At 38.9% G+C, this 20510-nt stretch overlaps 1 protein-coding gene and 1 long non-coding RNA gene across 3 annotated transcripts in view; both read right to left on the bottom strand.

The window, feature by feature from the left end:
- Positions 1-20510, bottom strand: part of DOCK10 (dedicator of cytokinesis 10) — a 278160-nt gene that overhangs the window by 246559 nt on the left and 11091 nt on the right. The window lies entirely within an intron of this gene.
- Positions 411-19219, bottom strand: LOC141584535 (uncharacterized). Its single transcript, XR_012517605.1, has 2 exons — positions 6495-19219; positions 411-6458 (listed from the first exon to the last, which is right to left on the bottom strand). It is a non-coding gene; the product is annotated as an uncharacterized LOC141584535 (long non-coding RNA).

Raw genomic sequence — 20510 nt, 5'->3', positions numbered from 1 at the left:
AAAATATTTCCTCTGGGTATCCTGAGGGAAACTTGAGGACCAGACACTTAGATTTGCCATCAGTTCCACTGAGTTGGTAGATAAAGGCTCTTTGCCTAGGTGTTTTAACCTCTGCTCTGGACCAGACTGAAACGGACAGTAATCACATCTGCTCGTTTCACATGAACCAAAGGCTGCAGGTATCCTGAATTACCTCTTCATTAAAAAAGGAGGTTTAAAAAGTATTTGCAGGCATGCATATCAATTAAGGACAATACAGAAATTATCCAAAATATGCTTCTAAGTAATAATTAGTAATAATTATTTTATTTAGTAATAATTTTGTGCTAAATTTCATCTGCCTCTACTTTATTTTCTAAGTAAGATGAAGACAATTCTCAAATCCTTTAATATACTTGTATAATGCTTGCTTTTTCAGTTTTATAACCAGCTTTTAAAAAATTGTAGTGCCAATAGAAATTGGCTTTTCTATCACACAGTCAAAAAGAGATTATTAACATATAGCTCCTTAGACTTAGCAAGGCATTTACAAGTCGCAAATAATTTATCTCATTTGATGCACATAACTCATAATAATAATGGTTAACAATTACATTGTATAAGAGATATAATCCTAAACATTACTTGCTACTTAAACAAATTAATCTTTGCAAAAACTATAAAATAGGTATGATTTTTATTCTCACTTGTCCAAAAGAGAAAATGAAAGCCCAGGAAGGTCCTATTAGTTGTTTAATGCCACAGAGGTTAATATTCATAAGCCCTGGTTCTGTATAGAATCTCTAGTTTTAGCTTATGTATTAAATAATTGAGCTTCTATTAGATTACCACTTTGCTATGATGGCAGGTTGTTACCATACTTTTAAGGAAGTCTTTTCCATAGTGCTTTGTTATTTTCATGTAATCAGGACCAAATTCCTTTTTTGAACATTAATTTAACTGGGTACTTTTCTTAGTATTCATTTTCCTCATATTTCCTGGAATTTTAGTCTGCAGACTAATCTTGAGTCAGATTAATCAGTCAGTCCTGATTAGTACTTTGAGTTAGTTAACATCAGGGAGATTACACAAATAATTTATTTGTTAAAATCAAACCATATTCCCTTTTATTGCCAGTGTATAAAATTTTCAGTACCCTACAGGAGAGTAATCATTTACCTACTGGATGACAAGCTTCGTCAAAATCTCTTGACTATAAAGGTCCCTGATCACTCTTAAGTATATTCATTGGTGCTTGTATATTTAAATGTGCAGCTGTGAAAAGTACATCGAGGTTCAGAGTATCTGAAAGTATTATGTCTCAGAAATGGCTCCACAAGTTAAATTAAATCCCATTTATTAACTGGCATTTCTTTTAACTTGTGAGAACACGAGCAGAAAGTTCATGATTCTGAAGTGAATGAAATGATGTAGGTCAGATCGCTACAACCAAAGCAAAGTGGAGAGCTGAGGCATGTTAATCAACCAAGCTAGATTCTGGAGTTCCCTAGATAATAACCTCTTCAGGGCTTCCTGCGTTCAGTGTGGAGCAACCTAATCTATCTGCACTTGACTTTCCTTAACAACAGGCTTGAGTGATGATGCCCTACTTGTTCTGTGCTTCATGACAGTTTTTGAAACAGGTATTTACAATTTCTTAGGTTCTCTTCAGTTCAACTACTAGCTCGGCAAGACTCTTGGTGATGTCATAGAATTGAGACAGAAAACCCAGCACAGGCTCTGGGGCACACGTGTGTGTGTGTGTGTGTGTGTGTGTGTGTGTGTGTGTGTGTATGAGTGACAGAGACAGAAGGAGGCAATATTAAGTGATAAAAAGTAGTAAGTAGCTCAAGAAATACAGAGCTTTCCAAGCGTTTGAGAGCCTTCCATGTTTTTCTTCTATCTCCTTCCTGTGTCCTCAGTAAACTGCCACTTAGACAATAGCCAGCATTTAGAAATTCAAAAATTTATTCAAAAAATCCCCAGAAGTTTGAATATAAAGGTTGTTTTAAAAAAGAAATACAGCTTAAAAACTCATCAGAAACAAAATGTCTTTAGCTGGATCAAAAGTCCCCAGATCAATGTGGATTTTTAAACCCACATTTTGGCTCTGGGAATTTTTGATGATATCATCTATTTTCTAAGGTTACTGGTACCATGGTAGACTAAGAAGTTTTTAATATATCTTTTGGAGACAATGAAACATTTTTAAAATAATATTTTGGGTGTTTCTGTGTTAAGAGAAAGCTTAGTTGTTGAAAAATTCTAATTAAGTAGTATAAAATTTCCTTATAAAATAGAAAATTTAAAATAAAAAGTGCTATACTAGGATATGATGATATTAGTATGAGAATACCCTCCGTTTTGTATGGGGTGAGATTAGTCATCTTACATTTATTGTGATTAATTATTGATATAATTAATCTCTAAAATTTTATTTTAAGATATCTACTAACCATGCCTTTTATTTGTGTCTTTTTTTCCCCATCGGTGTTTAGTTACAGTAACATGTTTTAAATTATTTTTCTCTTCTGCAAGTTTAGAGCCTCAATGTTTTATTTCTCCTCTTAGTTTTAATACGGCCAAATTTATATAATTTTCTTTTTCTGACTTTTTATCTCCTAATTTCTCTGAACTTTGTTCTGTGTGAATTCAGTACAGTACCATTTTTAATATATTAGTTCTCTCATAAACTGGGTCCAGTGTGAAGTTTATTCCTTAATTTCAGGGGATCTAATTTTCATTTGCATGATTTCTAATTGGTTGTTAAAAGTATCTCTCTTTTTGTTAATATTTTTACGGGCACTAATTCATTCTTTACTTTTTGAAAAGTCTAAAATAAACTACATCATGGGAGGTTCCAAATCCTGAATGTGGTTATAATGTAATTGATGACTGACCATCTATCTGCCTGACCTCTATCATCTGCGTGTTCTTATCCGAAGGCTGAATAAAAGTCGTATCTGCTCCTGGGAAGAGGAAGATGGGGGTGAAGTTTGGAATTGACCACTTTTTGGTCAGTTAACATAAAAAACACTTTTTCTGAATTTAGCGGATATTACAAAGTTTGTAATAGCAGTCTGTTTTTTTTTAAACTTACTAATATAGTCAATAAATGAAAGTAGAAACATAAAAAACACTTTTCCTTATACTCTTCCCATAGAAGCTGGAAGATAGTCAAAATAAATTTCATTACTCTTAGATTAAAGCAACTTTGTAGTTTAGGTGATTGAACTTCTATGAGAACACTACTTTCTAAGATGGCAGGATTTGACCATACTTTTAAAGAAGTCTTTTCAGATTGCTTTATTATTTCCATGTAATCAGGACCAAATTCATCTTTGGAATGTTGATTTGACTGGGTACTTCCCTTAGCATATGTTTTCTTCCTACATTCTGGGGTTTTAGACTGTAGACTAACCTGGAGTTGGAGTCTGTGCCTCCCCATTTCCACCAGCCTGCCGGTCCTATCACATGGTGGCAGGAAACACCTGAGATCCAGACCAGCAGGTAGCTCAGCCATTGTGTTTTAGGAACGAGGCTCTTGGGAATGGGACAGAATAGTAGCTTTTTTCAGGCCTTTTTATGAGCTGTGGCGATCCATTGCAATCCATACCCGAGTCTGCTTCTAGTCGTGCTATTTCTTGCTTCAGTGATACTTATGGCTTTGTGTTGCCGTTTCATTTCTGGTGCATGAAATGTGTGTCCTGATTATAGGCACTGTATATCTTTCTAACTTCTTTTTGAATATTTTACCTACTTTTACATTTGGTAAGGGTATGAAAATTGGAGGTGGAATCTCAGAATGTCAACTAAATAAAATAAAATTTTACTACCTTCCAAAAATAATCAGCTAAAATAAGACCATTTTAGCTAGGAATTTCACTGAACCTCTATAAGCTTTGGTTTCCCCCATCACAGAGCTTTTCCTAGGCCTAAATGGCATAGCTTGTGCTAAAATTCTTCACAAATTACTTACAAATTTCTGTTAATGTGCTGGTCTGTTATGGTCGCTTCATCTAGAATCAGGTAGCTTTAACAGGTCTGGTTAGCAGGTTTGTCACTAGCATTGAATTTGCTTTTTAAATGTCTTACTATGGCCTTATCCATATCACATATGCAAAGAGAAATGACAAATAAAACAGTTGGTTTAGACGTCAAATGTTTCTGTTTATATCTGGACTTTTATATCATATAGAAAATGTAGATTTTATGTTTAAAACAAGTGTCATTTTTAATAATATATTTTAGGTAATTATCCTTTTTGCTCAGAACATCACAATTAAAAATCTGGAGGTGATATCATCTATGTAAACATTCTTTCTCAAATAGCAGTTCCTCATACATACCTATATGTATGCACGTATACATATATATACATACACACACGTGTATGCATATATACACACACACACAGAGTTTTTTTTTTGAGACACGTATACACACACAGACACACACACACACAAACACACACACACACACACACACACACACAGAGTTTTTTTTTGAGACAGTGATCTCAGTTCACTGCGACCTCCACATCCTGGGTTCAAATTATTCTCTTGCCTCAGCCTCCCAAGTAGCTGGGACTAAAGGTGTGTACCACCATCTTGGCTAATTTTTGTATTTTTAGTAGAGATGGGGTTTTGCCATTTTGGCCAGGCTGGTCTCGAACTTCTAACCTCAGGTGATCCACCTGCCTTGGCCTCCCAAAGTGCTGGAATTACAGGCATGAGCCATGGCACTCGGCTGCCTCTTACTTATATTTTTAAATGTTGTAAACTCAAATTCAGATGAAATTGACAAATTAAACCAAGAAAAAAATTTTTGAGAAGATGTCTTAATCTTATGTATTACTCAATACTTTTATTTTTAGGAAATAGCAAGAGTGAAGCTGGTCATCTCATGCAGCTTCGGGTCAAAATTATGTATTACCTGTAAGTCCAAAGATCAATTAGGGATGGAATTAAACCACCAGCTTTTATTGTTGAAGACAGCATAGAGGCAGGAACACTGTTCATGTAAAGAATTACACATTATAAGGAAAGAAATCGAAATAAAACTGACATACTAGAGAAGGGCAAAGAGAGACAGAGAGGAAGGGAAACAGAGCCTGACAGAGACCAAGAGAGACTAACTGATTGATTGATGGATTCAGCAGTTTGACCTGGTATGGCATTCGGGTAAAGCATTTAAGATAATTTTTCAGCATAAATACTCCTTCAGCTTGCCCATTTTCTTTTAGATCTTTAAACTGACTCTTTTAGTAATTTTTTCTGCTTTGGAAAAAAGAAAAATGTGGATAGCACTGTCCAGCCAAAGAAGCCAATAACTGAAGATATGCCTACTGTTTAAAAAAAAAAAAAGGCAAAAGGAAATGCTGGCCTTGCTGAATATGCTTAAGCTGGCCGTCCTTTTAGATCTCCACTAACGTAGTTAGGTTAATCATTGATGAAATCATCTAGAAAATTCAATCAAATAAAACCTTGTGTTGACTGAGTTATCCAAGTAATCCTGGTCTGGGCTATAATTCTATTTATAATTGCATCTGTTCTTCATTATCTCTGCCAACAGGGAAACAGAGGCCACTGTCTGGTTGCCAGCCCCCATTCCCTGCCTCTCCAAATCAGTAACTCTCCTGGAAAAACATGAATTCACAGCCACAGCAGAGTGGCCCCCCAGATGTCCCACAACTCCTGCTCAACTGAATTTTCAATAACTAAAAAGAGCAATTAAGGAATATTATACCAACATGACAACTCACTTTGCAAATACAGTATTCATACATTTTTAAAGTACAGTACATCAAGAAACTTTAAAAAAAAATAAGGCTTATTCTCAACAAAGTCTGTAGTCTCCTGTATTCTACTCTGTGTATTGTATCAACCGTGGAACTAAACAGTTCCTTCCTGTTTCTTAACAGTTTGAAGGGAGAAATGCTGACCCAGGGGTGTCTATGGAATGAGCTGCCCTTCCTTGTAGGATTGAAATGGGGGATGATTGATATGCATAACGAGCATCCCATCCTAACTATTGCCCTCTTCCTAGGACAGAACATTCTGTTGATTTCACAGAAGGCAACAAGTTGCAGATGAAGGTGAAAAGGTTCTAGATCTTTCCAAGAGGTCATGTAAATATATATATATACACACACATATACATACATACATACATGTATATAATACATTGGGTGGAGAGGTTCCTAGACTTTTCCAAGATATCATGTGAATATATATAAAATAAATATGTAATATTATGCATAATATATAAAGTGGAGAGATTCTAGGCCTTTCCAAGATGTCATCTGTCTATCTATCTATCTATCTATCTATCTATCTATCTATCTATCTAATATATAAGGTGCAGAGGTTCCTAGGCCTTTCCAAGATGTCATGTAAGCTTATATATACATATATATGTACACACACACATAATATCTGTATATGTACATATATAGAACTTTATAAGATGTCACGTAGCTATATATACACATATACATATCTGTATATGTGTACGTGTATATACATAATATGTGTGTAGTTATATGTGTGTATATGTGCATATGTGTGTGTGTGTGTATATATATATTTACATGACATATTGGAAAGGCCTAGAACTATATAGTCCTGTTACCAACTAACAACAACATTTTTGAATGGCTGCACGTTTTCCAAACCTTTCTTTTTGAATTGTTACAAACACTTCAGCAATTGTGTAAGGCAGAAAACAGCCTCATGGGTTGGGACACAATGGAGACCAATCATCTAACATTTGGTCCTAGGTTCTCTGTGTGCAGCCCCCCTACATCTTCAGGACCCCTGCTACGCTGTGTGGGATCCTGAATGAGTAAAGGCTGTCACCCTGACCACATGATGTGTTCGTTTCCTGAACAGATAAGGAGAAATACCACACTCCCCAACTAAATACATACTCTGGGTTTCCAAAATCTGAAACAGACTCTTGTGGTTAACTAAAAAGTAGGCAACTGTGAATTTGGGGATTGGCAACTTCAAAGCTCAAGAGAGGGTTTTTTTTTTTTTTTTTTTTTTTTTTTTTTTTTTTTTCTGGCTACGATACAAATCCTTATGCCAATCCCACTTCGGTGTCCTATGCTCCTCCTGCCTGGTTTTCTTCTTTCTATCCATTCTGGTGCTCCTGGCATCCACTCCTTCCTGGCTTCCATCTGGTTCCCACTGCTCAGTGCCCACTATTTTCTCTAGAATACGGTGGTCTGCTACTCATTTCTCTGATAGCAAATCTTCCATTCCAAAGCAGAGAGTTTATTCCCTCTTCGCTGGGAGCTCCCTTGCAAATACTGCCCTTCACTCTGGCTTTGGTATCAGACTGGAATGTGAGGGTGAACAAGAAGACTGGAAGTTTTTAATGTTCGGTTCTCATTATACAAAGCATGGTCTACTGATTTTATGATTATTAAGTTAAAGATCAGATGCCAAAAATTGAGTAGAAGTTAGGCAAGTTCCCATGCTTTTTGTCAAGCTATGTGACCAATTGACAAAGCTGAACCAATAAGCTGAGCCCCTTAATACATGGGTGTAAACTGCAAGCATATTTGTGATCTGTATGTTGCTCCTGAGTGTTAATTCCTTATGAATCTAGCTTGGAGTCAAGATACAGTCCCAACATATACCTATGTGTCTTTGTAGACAGAATGCTTTCCTCTATGGCTTTTCATAACTTGAAATGGCCAAGAGTTTAACGTTCGTTTCCTTTCCCATTTAGAACACTTACATTAGTAATGATTCATAAGTGAATAGTCTTGAAATTGATATTAAAATGTGTGTATATATATATATGTATACACACACACACATATATATGTAACATTTTCAAAAAGGGCATCATACCTATTATAACTGTATGTCCTTGACATTTTGTGGAGAATAATACACCCATTAATGTTCATCTGCTGTCAATATAGTCTATAGAGCAGAACAGATGACTCACAGCAAAGGCTAGCATAAAATGTGGTGAACACATTGGCAAAGCAGTAGAGAAATAATGAGCTAACCATGAAGCAAAGAGTTTGTTTTCTGCCAAACTTAACCTAGCAACTTCAACCTAGTTAAAACACAACTTTTCCCTATACTTTGTATACCATGATTGTTCTCTAAAAAATCATACTTTATTATTTGTGAGAACAAAAGTGACACTGATTGCTATGATGTATTCTAAAAAATATCTTCCCTCTGAATGGAGGTAGCTATTATAAGATTCTAAGGGACAGTTTGTCAACTTAATGACAATCATGAGATGATGCCATTTTCTAAAAATGTGCTGCAAGCAACTCAGCACAAGAAGAATGAAACAACACTTGCTACCAGTTAGAACAATCTTCACCTTCAGAAATCTAATTTTGACATATATAGAGCATGTCCTCTTAGTAAGAAAAATGCAACTGGTTTAGATTCCCAAGGATCTTAGGTCTCTCTCTCTCTCTCTCTCTCTCTCTCTCTCTCTCTCTCTCTCTCACACACACACACACACACAGACAGACACTTCTTGCATTTGTGTGAAAGGAAATTCATAAATGTGATAGAATGCATATAGGATATTGTTTATATACATTGATTTTGAGAACATCTTCAAAGATGTGACAAATCAGCCTTTGGTTTCAGGAGCTACACTTTGGGCACTGGTTGGCAACAATGAAGGGAGTTTGCTAAAGGCAGGAGGAATTGGAGAGCTTTGCCTCATGCAGGACAACCAGTGTGAGAGGGACCATCACTGTCCTGCTGTCCTGTTCAACAGCATGTCACTTACCAGTATATCCCTTATTCAAAACCACGTTTCCATGTGCATCATATAATTAGTTGAACCTTTGTCCCAAGGACGTTTCAATTATCAGTTCAATTACAAAGCAAACAAAGAAACAAACAGAATCCAGTATATTGTGTGTCCATCAGAGAATCTGGCAGGTAATAGACGTTTGGTTAAATAGTGGGAAAATAATCAGTTCATAACTCTGTCATTTTCTTTTCCTTTTTTTTTAAATGAAGTATTTGTTTTATTTATTAAATATTTTACATTTCCTTAACTTTGGTTTCTACATTTTCATCCCAGATGCTGCCACTGAGAATGAAGATCAGGTTAGTCCTGCTTTTTCTGTTCATTGAATTCATTCTAAGATTCCTAAAGAAAAATAATTTGCGGCCAACACCTTCATGTTAATCATACAAACATATTATACTAGTAGGTAGTAATAGCTTTTGTTAGAAACACAGACAAGTTTTTATCAATCAAGACATGAATATCCCTCTGCAGGTACCTCTGCCTCCGCATCTCAATCTGTGGTTCTACCCACCCAGGATGCCCATTTATGATTATTTCCCCTTCAAAACCGCCCTTTGTGTTTATTTTAACCTAATTTGTATTTGCTACAAATATGTCATTAAGGAAGTGGGAGAGATGTGGGAAAAAGGGAAATTCAAGCATTTGTCCATGAAAACCCTATCCCCTCCAGGGCCAGAGTTTTGTTTTACTTTGTGGGGAACCTTGTACTTTGAGTACTTGCAGCAGGTCCCCGTAAGGATCACATGTATTAGTGGCTTTCAGCCCCTTTTGAATGTGCACTTTGATATCCTAACCCAGTTGGAATAAAAGCTGGAAGAGTCATAGCTTTTGTTGTTGCTGTTTGGTTTGCTCATTTCATTTCTCCTCTGTCTCTTCCCAAAGACATAACAATTTGAGTGTTGGCCTTCTTCAGTATTGTTAAGAAAATGCCTCGAAGTAAATCATCATATCAGTGTAATTAAGCTGTGACAGTTTTTTTGGGGAGGTACTTGGCAATTTAAAGTTCATCATATAAATAACATGGGACCCATACATGAAAGAAGTTAAGTTGTTCTGTAATGTTATAAATATTTTCACTTCAATAAGTAATTTGTAATGGACTTCTGGATAAATTACTTTTCTATTTAGTAAGTGGGAAAAGAACATGAATCAAGTTGGATTCTATATTCAATAACATTATATTCAATTTTCTTAATTATGCATTTTCCCCTTTATGCCCTAAAATGTACAATATTCTAATAGTCATGCATACCTACACACACAAACACACAGTAGCTTACAACATAGCAGATAAGAGGGCGGGCTCTGGAGTTGGAATCCTAGATCTACCATTTAAAATTGTGTAATCTTGTCTTACATCTACCATTTAAAATTGTGTAATCTTGAGCAAGTTACTTAACCACTCTGTGCCAGTTTCTCTTATTGAATCAAACTGAGCTGCCTGCTCCACTTCTGCAGTTGCCCTTTCACCTATTCCTTGAAGGTTTAGTTTCGCCAGCCACAATCAATACAACTGGGCCCCACAACCAGCTCCAAGTCACAAACCTTATCAGTAACAACTCTGCGACAGTAAAAACCAGTCTTCCTCCCCTATCACTCTCCTAACCACACGTTTTCACATACATGCAGAATTTGAGTGTTAAGCTAAACTTAAGGTCAAAAAGAGCAAAAATCTAACCTAAACATTATATACTACCACCAGAATTTGTCCCTGGAAAAATTCTGAGGCTGTGAAATCACTATCTGTCTTTCAGGCCGGGTGTTCAATACAAGTCAAATAGAATGCACTGTATAACTCAGTTGGATTTAAACAAAACAACATATGCATAAGAAATGCCTGGAGCCAGGAAACTGTGTGTCCTAAATAGCTCTTTTGCCCATAGATTTGAGTAAAAGTTAGTATACTTGGAATTTTCTTAAATGCAGACACGTTTGTGTTTATTATTGTGAATTTTGTTATGAGAACTGTATATGGGACATTTATGTAGTAAGTAATGAAGTCCATAAATTTGATGATGGAAAGATACTGTTTCTAATTACCAAAATAATTTGGAAGAAATGCTGATGAAATGAAACTTTAAAATGCAACGTAAATAAATTTAACAAATTTCCTCCTACAAAACCATTTTTTTGTGGGGGGGGGGCGGTTGGAGTTTCACTCTTGTTGCCCAGGCTGGAGTGCAATGGAGTGATTTTGGCTTACTGTAACCTCCACCTCCCAGGTTCAAGTGATTCTCCTGCCCAGGCTCCAGAGTAGCTAATATTACAGTCATGCGCCACCACACCTGGCTAATTTTATATATTTAGTAGAGATGGGGTTTCTCCATGTTGGCCAGGCTGGCCTTGAACTCCTGACCTTAAGTGATCCGCCTGCCTCAGCCTTCCAAAGTGCAGGGATTATCGGCATGAGCCATCGTACCTAGTCCAAAACAACTTCTAATAACTCTCTCGCCATTCATTTTTTGACACACTCACAATATGTATACAAATCTCCCAAGTATATACAAAATTGTTGGTTAGGGAAAAAATAGTGGCCAAAACCATAAAAAGGCCAGATGCAGTGACTCACACCTGTAATTTCAGCACTTTGGGAGGCAGAGGTAGGTGGATCATGAGATCAGGAGTTCAAGACCAGCCTGGCCAAGATGGCGAAACCCTATCTTAACTAAAAATACAAAAATTAGCCAAGCACAGTGGTAAACACCTGTAATCCTAGCTACTTGGAAGGCTGAGGCAGAGAATTGTTTAAATCCAGGAAGTGGAGGTTGTAGTGAGCCAAGATTACGCCACTGCACTCTAGTCTGGGCTACAGAGTGAGACTCCATCTCAAAACAAACAAACAACAAACAAACAAACAAAAAACCATATAAAAAGATGCTCTACTTTGTTTGCTTATAGGGAAATGCAAATTTGAAAAGTGATATAATACCATCTCATACCCACCAAACTGGTAAAAACCAAAAAGTCTGACAAGTTTACTGTCAAGGATATGGTAGAAAGGAAAATCTTTCACTCTGCTTATGAGAGTGGAAAGTGGTATAGTCCTTGAAAAACAAGCTGGCAGTATTTCTAAAGTTGAAGCAGGGCTTGCCCTAGAAAAGTCCAATCACCTGCACATCAGGATATGGGGAAAAGGCTGTTCACAGAAGCATCATTGATAAGAGCAAACCTCAAAAACTAAATGAAATGGAAACAGCCTAAATGTCTATCCACAGTAATAACTGTTTCAACAAAGTATCATCATTAGATGCCAACATTAATAGCAAAGGTATAAAAAGTAGCAGGAGAGTCTCAGAAGATCACCCACAGGTTAATGACTAGTTACAGAAGGAAACCTAGTAACTTTATAGAGGAGCAATCTGCAGACACTCTCTTAACTAAGTGACCAATAACGGAACAAACTGACTTGTCTCTCCTGACACAATGCACTAAGGACACTCTATTTCCTCTCTGACATTCCCACCAAAATTAGCACAGCTTAAATCTAACTATGAAGATGTAAATCAAGGTCCATGCTACAAAGCAACTGACCTGTATTTTTCAACATTTCAAAGTCAAGAAAGACAAAGAATCTGTTCTTGATTAAAGAAGACTTTAAAGAGGTATCACATCTAAATGAAACAGAATCCTTGGATTCAGGACCAGAAAAAAAAATAGTGGGTTAATTGTCAAAATCTTAATAAAATTTATGGATTACATAATCTTATTTTATCAATATTAATTTCTTGATCTTGGTCATTATATTGTAGTGTGTAAGAGAATTTATTTTAGAAAACACATTTTGAGGTAGAGGGCATCATGTATAAAATTTATTCACAGATGTTTCAGAAAACCAGTATTCTGTATATTTGTGTATGTGTAGAGAGAGAGAGAGAGTGATTAATATTTAAAGTGTGGCATAATGTTAACATTTGGGGATCCGAGGAAGGGTATATGATATTCTTTGTACTGTATTTTGCAATTGTTTTATAAATCTGAATGCTTTTCAAAATAAGAAAAGAAAAACAGGCAAACATTGAGCACATGTTGATTCATGGCTGGGCATGGTGCCTCATGCCTGTAATCCCAGCACTTTGGGAGACGGAGGTGGGTGGATGCCAGGAGTTTGAGACCAGCCTGGCCAACATGACAAAAACCCCATCTCTACTAAAAATACACACACACACACACACAAAATTTAGCCGGGCATGGTGGCACATGCCTGTAATCCCAGTTACTCAGGAGGCTGAGGTGCAAGAAGAGCTTTAAATCAGGATGTGGAGATTGCATTGAGCCAAGATCATACTACTGCCCACCAGCATGAGCGACAGATGAGACTCTGTCTCAAATAAAAGAAAAAAAATCAAAACAACATTTTAATTTGTGGTTACCACAGGGAAGAAATGAGCTTGGGAAGGGGAGAAGCTGACAGAGGTCTGAGAAAGTATTGGTCATGTGCATTTCATAAAAAATAATTTTCTTTGTATTCTTTAAGGAGTAAATACATGTTCCAGGAACTCATTTATATAAAAAGTAGAAAACAAGTATTTGCCACATTAAGCAGGTGCCCAGGGCAATGCAAGCTCTCTGGGTTTTGGCAAACATCAGGGAAGGATTCTTGAGGAGATACCGAGGGAGAAGCATTCTGAGTAAGAATTGTGATGGAGTCCTGTGGGCAGGAGAAAGACCAAATGAAAGGGCTGTGGCTTAAAGGCAGATGTTGCATAAGAAGTACTTGAAAGTGGTCCCTGGCCTTGAACCAGGCAGTAAGAGAACACTGGAGTTGGGAACTCCTAGGTCCAAGGTATTCCATGCTAGCAATGAGACACATTAATATGTCTCTATATTTCCCTCAGCACACTGGATAATTCATAAAAAATAAAATGTACAATTTAGTATGACTCACCACGACTAGAAAAAATATTTAGAAATGGTAGAAGTGTTCAAGAGCTAAAAATTGCAGTGAGAAATGATAGGTTGTGCACTTTAAAACATAAAGAAATCACGGGCCTAGAATGCAATTTTCCTCACAATCACATTTCATGAAAGGCAATAATTAAAATGGTTCCTTTTAAAACATCTCTGAACCTGCTACATTTTCTCAGAAGTTCTGGACCTAAATACCTGGGCTCTGGTTTCCACGGCTAGGTAATATTCAAAGCCCTTCAGTTACAAAAAGAAAGATAAAGCCATTTCACTCCTCTCTTATTACAATAGTTGCAGTACATTACCCTTTCAAATTTGACAAGGTATGGTTGGAACATTTTTTAAAAACCATACATCTGTCCATCCACCTAACCAAGAATCATTTATAAAGGTATTATAAAGCTCTCTGGATGCAATGAGACAATAAATAAATAATTATAATGAAAATGAATTAATGTATTCAAGAAGGGCTATGGAAATACAGAAGACGTAGAGACTAAGTCTACCTCTGGACTCCGAAGAGGATAACAGAAGAGGGGCAAACTCGTTGGGTCTTGAAAGGCAAGTAGGAACTGAACAAGAGGAAAAGGGAAGTGTCCTCTGGGCAGCTGGTGGCATGAGAGTGTGTGGCATCCTTGGGTCATGCTCAGAAGCTTGAGTGGCTGCAGTATGTAAAAGGTCGGAGGAAAGAGAATACCAGAGAGTGAAGCTAGACGCTAGAAAGGTAAGTTGAAACCAAGTAAGATTATTGTCCCTTTGTGGGCAATAATCAAGAACGTTAGCAGCGTTCTGGCAGGGCTATATCATGATCAGATCTGTGTGTTCACAAGATGCAGGCAGAAGTGTGTAGGGTGGATAGTTGCCTGGGGAGATCAGAGACAGGAAGGCAACTAGTGAGAAGGCTGGAAGGAAACCACAGAGACGTTGCAGAACACAGTCTGGGGAAGAAATATTGAGTGACTTACATAGATCACTAAGGTCAGGGAGACGTTTGAAGTATTTAGGAGGCAGCCTTGCCAGTACTTGCAGCATGAACTGATGTGGGGTGGCCAGGGTGCAAATAATTACGGTTTTAGTTGTGGAGATTCCCTGGATCCACTGAAGTATACAGCTCAGGAAATAAGAAAAGATTTATGAAGCAAGAAACTGTGTTAGATCAGGATCCTATTGCGTCTGAAGTAACTGAGGAACTTCAGGATAGAGATATCAATGGGCAGAGCTCAGAGATTTGCGAGAAGAGAAAATCATCCAGGGGGTTTTGTGGGGAAGGCAGAGAAAAAGGGGGTCTAAGATTAGATCCCTGATACACACTAACATTAAAAGCTTATTTTCCCTCAAATTGTTTCATGGACTGAAAACATATTGAATAATACTTGATCCTCTCTTCTGTGACCAGAAATATAGTGAGCCTCTGTTTATTGATGAATCAAAGATGTCACTTGGAATCAAAAGCCTGTGTTAAATGGTCCAGCCTATCTTTCAGAGTAATGATGATTGAATCCCTGTACACAACTTACAGTCAGCTTGTCAGGCCCGGTACAAAGAGCCTGTGGTTGTTCTCACAGGCTCCTCAGTTCGCAGTACAAGGGAATATATGGAGAAAAAAGTACAGAGCCTTGTAGGTCTGAGATCTGTCAGGGATCAAATGTATTCTCACCCAAACAAGATGATGAGGCCCAGTCAGAGACAAAGCCCTGCACAGACCTCACCTGCACACTCAGACCAGGCCCCACGAGTCCCCTTTTGTGACAGTCTAGGGTCTACTGGATCGCAGTGAGCTCATTCTGAGATGCTCAGGGCCAGACACAGGAGCACAGAGGCAACTGAGCCGCACTCTCCTTGATCGGATGATCACCGCGACGATGAACACGAAAGTAGCTTAAAAACTCTGAGGCGGGTTGTCTATCCCTCCATCCTTGATATGGTTCGGATCTCTGTCCCTACCCAATTCCCATGTCAAATGGTAATCCCCAGTGTTGGAGGTGGGGCCTCGTGGGAGGTGACTGCATCATGGGGTAGGTTTGTCATGGTGTCACCCCATCCGCCTTGGTACTGTGGTCATGATAGTGAGTTCTCACAGGATATGGTTGTTTAAAAGCATGTGGTGTCGGGCTGGGTGCGGTAGTTCATGCCTGTAATGCCAGCACTTTGAGAGGTCGAGGTGGGTGGATCACCTGAGGTCCGGGGCTGGAGACCAGCCTGGCCAACCTGGTGAAACCCTGTCTCTACTAAAAATACAAAAATTAGCTGGGCGTGGTGGTCGGCATCTGTAATCGCAGTTACTCAGGAGGCTGAGACAGGCGAATCATTTGAACACGGGAGGTGGAGGTTGCAGTGAGCTGATATCGTGCCATTGCACTGCAGCCTGACTCCATCTAAAAACAACAACGACAACAAACAAAAAGTGTGTAGTACCTCCATTTCTCTCCTCCTCCTGCCCCTGCCATGTAAGACGACTCACTCCCCTTTTGCCTTCCTCCATGATTAAAAGCTCCCTGAGGCCTCCCCAGAAGCAGGGGCAACCATGCTTCCTGTATAGCCTGTGGAACTGGGAGCCAATTAAACCATTTTTCTTTATAAAGTATCCAGTCTCAGGTATTTCTTTACAGCAGTGCGAGAACAGACTAATATAATCCTCATAAGAATTTTGTGTCTACTCATTTTACAAGGATAAAAGTTAAGTTTTATTAACTTAAAGACACTTAAGCAGAGGGTTAGGTTTAAGAACTTAACTCAGGTATTCTATAAAAGACAGTTCCTTCCACTTTGTTTTAGGATGAGAAGGCAGCGCTTGGAGAAGAGTTGATCCTTTTAATGCACTTTGTGGAGCATTTTTATGATAGGCCCCACAAAGATGTGCACACCCTAAGCCACAGAACTTACAAATATACTCACTTTCACGGAAAAGGGGACTTTGCAAATATGATTACGACGGAAGACCGGGAGATGGGAAGATTGCCCTGGATTATCTAGGTGGCCCAATCCGATCACCAGTCAGAGAGATGCAACATGTGAAGAACATGAGCCATCACTGCTGGCTCTGAAGATGAAGGAAGGAGGCCAGAGGTAAGGAATGTGGGCGCCTCTAGAAGCTGGCAATAGACCTCAGTTTGTATCCAGCAAAAACTGGGGACCTCTACAGTCTCAAGGAACTGAATTCTGCTAACAGTCCAAGTAAACATGAGACAGATTTTCCTCTAGAGCCACCACAATGGGTCACAGCCTTGCTGTGATACCTTGATTTTAACCTGGTGAGACCCTCACTAGACTTCTCACCTACACTATGCCAGGATAATACACAGATGCTGTTTAAATGCTAAGTTTATATAGTCTGTGATTGCAGCAACAGAAATCTATGAAGAGCCTTTGTATCTCTGCAAATCACAGCAGCCCAGACTCTGTCAAGTTCTGATCACTTAGGGCACTGAGACAGCACGTGCAGTAATTCCGATCACTAGAGGTGGTGACTTTTGGCATAATGTCAGCTTACAAAAACGGCTCAGGCCCAAGGGCACACGTAGGCCTTTCCCCATGCTCGTGAACTAGAGGAACACATTTTCAACTGGCTGCCAAACATGGGTCACATTTTTGGGAACCCCTGGACAGAATGTCAACAAACAATAGGTAACACTGATGTCACATATTCAAGAAATAAACCAGGCGTGCGTGTCCAGGTTAAGCGAATGTGTACTATTTAAACATCTTTAAAGGTAGTGCTCTATTGGGTTTAAGGCTCGTTCACTTTTACTGGACAGTCCCATGGAAATACATTCTGGAATTCTAATACGAAATTATGTGTCTTGCAGACAGTGCACTGGGCCAAAGGTGAAAACGCCCTGGGTGTGAGACCTCCCATGATGTGACCCTGACCACATCCATTTAAACCTCCTGTGACTCAGTTTCCTTCTATTTTATTTTATTTATTTATTTGTTTTGAGATGGAGTCTTGCTCTGATGCCCAGACTGGAGTGCAGTGGCGCAGGCTCGGAAACTCTGCCTCCCAGGTTTTTTTTTTTCTTTCTTTTTTTTAAACGGGGTTTCACAATGTTGGTCAGGCTGGTCTTGAACTCCCGACCTCAGGTGATCCGCCCGTCTTGGCCTCCAAAGTGCTTGGAATACAGGCATGAGACACTATGCCCCGCCTGCCTCCCAGTTTCAAGTGATTTTCCTGCCTCGCCCTCCTGAGTAGCTGGGGTTACAGGTATGTGCCACCATGTCTGGCTAATTTTTGTATTTTTAGAAGAGACAGGGTTTTGTCATGTTGGCCAGGCTGGTCTCGAACTCCTGGCCTCAAGTAATCTACCTGCCTCAGCCTCCCAAAGTGCTAGGATTACAGGCGTGAGCCACTATGTCTGGCCTCTTTATCCATTTTAGACTAGGTTTTCTTTCAGGTCTAAATGGGTATGACTGTACAATCTCAAGAAATGTAGCACAATTTTTATTTTTTAATTCACAATATATGTTTCATGTGGGATCAGTATACAAAAATGCCAGCAGAAATAATTTTTTTAGGACAGAATATAGCTTAAATCACTTAAGACAAATTAAAAGTGTAAATATTCAATATTAGCTCAAAAGTGTGTCAAAGCATGTTTTTGTGAAGAGACAAATGCTTCAAATAAATATAACAAAAGTTGTTACCAGTGGGTGGTAGGAGTGTGGGTGATTTCTAGTTTTTTCTTCATTATTTTCTATATTTTGAGTTATTAATGTAATGAAACTCACAAAAGCTTAGAAAATACAGGTGTAAGGCCGGGAGTGGCGGCTCACACCTGTAATCCCAGCACTTTGTGAGGCCGAGGTGGGTGGATCACTTGAGGTCTGGCGTTTGAGACCAGCCTTGTCAACATGGCGAAACCCTGTCTATACTAAAAATACAAAAAAATAACCAGGTGTAGTGGCACATGCCTGCAGTCTTAGCTACTCGGGAGGCTGAGGCACGAGAATCACTGGAGCCTGGGTACTGGAGGTTGCAATGAGCTGAGATTGCACCACTGCACTCCAGCCTGGGTGACAGAGTGAGGCTTTGTGAAAGAAAAAGAAAGAAGGAAAGAAAGACTGAAAGAGAGAACGGGAGAAAGGGAGGAAGGAAGGAAGGGAGGGAAGGAGGGAAAAGGGGAAGGAAGCGGGGAGGGAAGGGGAAAGGGAGGGAGGAAGGAAGGAAGGAAAATACAGTTGTAAAAGGAGACCATTACATGAATGCTAGAACTTTAAAAAACAGAGCAGAGTCATTACGATGCTCTAAAACTGTGTCATGAAAACTCTCTAACATCCTAACCTCAACGAAAGAAGGAGAGTTTTAATTTTTTTTTTAAATTTTGTATTATTATTATTATTATTATTTATTTTGTTGCGTTTTAGGTTCTGGGGTACATGTAAAGAACATGCAGGATTGTTGTATAGGTACATACCTGGCAGTGTGGTTTGCTGCCTCCATCCCCACCACCTATATTTGGCATTTCTCCCCATGATATCTCTCCCCAACTCCCTACCCCCAACTATCCCTCCCTTAATCCCCCCACCACAGACCTCAGTGTGTGATGCTCCCCTCCCTGTGTCCCTGTGTTCTTATTGTTCAACACCTGCCTATGAGTGAGAACATACGGTGTTTGATTTTCTGTTCTTGTATTAGTTTGCTGAGAATGATGGTTTCCAGGTTCATCCATGTCCCTAAAAAGGACACGAACTCATCATTTTTTATGGCTGCATAGTATTCCATGGTGTATATGTGCCACATATTCCCTGTCCAGGCTATCATCGATGGTATTTGGGTTGTTTCCAAATCTCTGCTATTGTAAACAGTGGTGCAATGAACATACGTGTGCATGTGTCCTTATAATAGAACAATTTATAATCAAGAAAGAGACTTTTTAAGGGCTAAAATAGCATTCAAATTCAGAGATAAAATCACACAACCCTGGTGACTTATTAAGGACTTTCTAAAAAAATATAAACCGCTCTCTATCATGTGACTGGAAGCAGACTGCTGTCAAAACCCTGTGGCTCACACTTCCTGGACTTCAGTCAATCATTTTCTGCACCCCGCTCAGAGTGGTGTCTACCCTGTGACTGCTAACAGCATCAGTGAGAATGACAATAACATCCCTGCTGAGGCCTGTGTGTGCTACCCAGGTGCCTGCCAGGACAGGGGCTGGTGTTGGATTGGCAATCACACCTGCTTAGTAGAATCTTATTTATTCAAGAATATAAACACATGCCCATCAACACTTTGTTTTGTTTCTTTTTAATTTTTGAATAGCCTTTGTAGGAATCTTGAATAAAATTCTGCTCAGTTTACTTCAATTCAATGTGCCGCTTTTGTGCAGATATTATATGCTGGTGCTTGGTTGCCAACATCTGTCCTCTGGAACATGCCTTAGAATTTCTTTACTGCAAACCAGGCTCTCAGATTTCCTTTTGCATGCTTAATCTATACTCCTGTCATCTCAAACTATGATATTCTCTTTCCATTTGGCAGGCATTTAGTGAGCACCTATTATGTGCCAAACATCTTGCTGCCCTGGAGATATGGAGACTGTAAGCACAGTCTTGGCCTTGAAGGTCTCTCAGAGAATCAGAAGTGTAAGGGCCAAAAACACACTTCTTCCACCTCCTCCAGGACTAGCAACAGATACAAATGTCATCTGGACTGTGGATAGCTCCACCAGAGATCAGACTGGCTACCAGGGAGGTGGTGAAAGGTTATCTCTAGTACGTCAGCCTCCCATTTGCATGTCCTATTATCCTAATGGGTCAGGGATTTTCCCAAGATACATCTGCTCAGGAACGGACCTACACTGTGCAGTGAAATAAAG

This window comes from Saimiri boliviensis, chromosome 5, assembly GCF_048565385.1.
Source record: "Saimiri boliviensis isolate mSaiBol1 chromosome 5, mSaiBol1.pri, whole genome shotgun sequence".
In the NCBI taxonomy this organism is placed as follows: Eukaryota; Metazoa; Chordata; class Mammalia; order Primates; family Cebidae; genus Saimiri; species Saimiri boliviensis.
The sequence above is the reverse complement of the archived record's forward strand: the minus strand, read 5'-3'. Positions and strand labels throughout refer to the sequence as shown.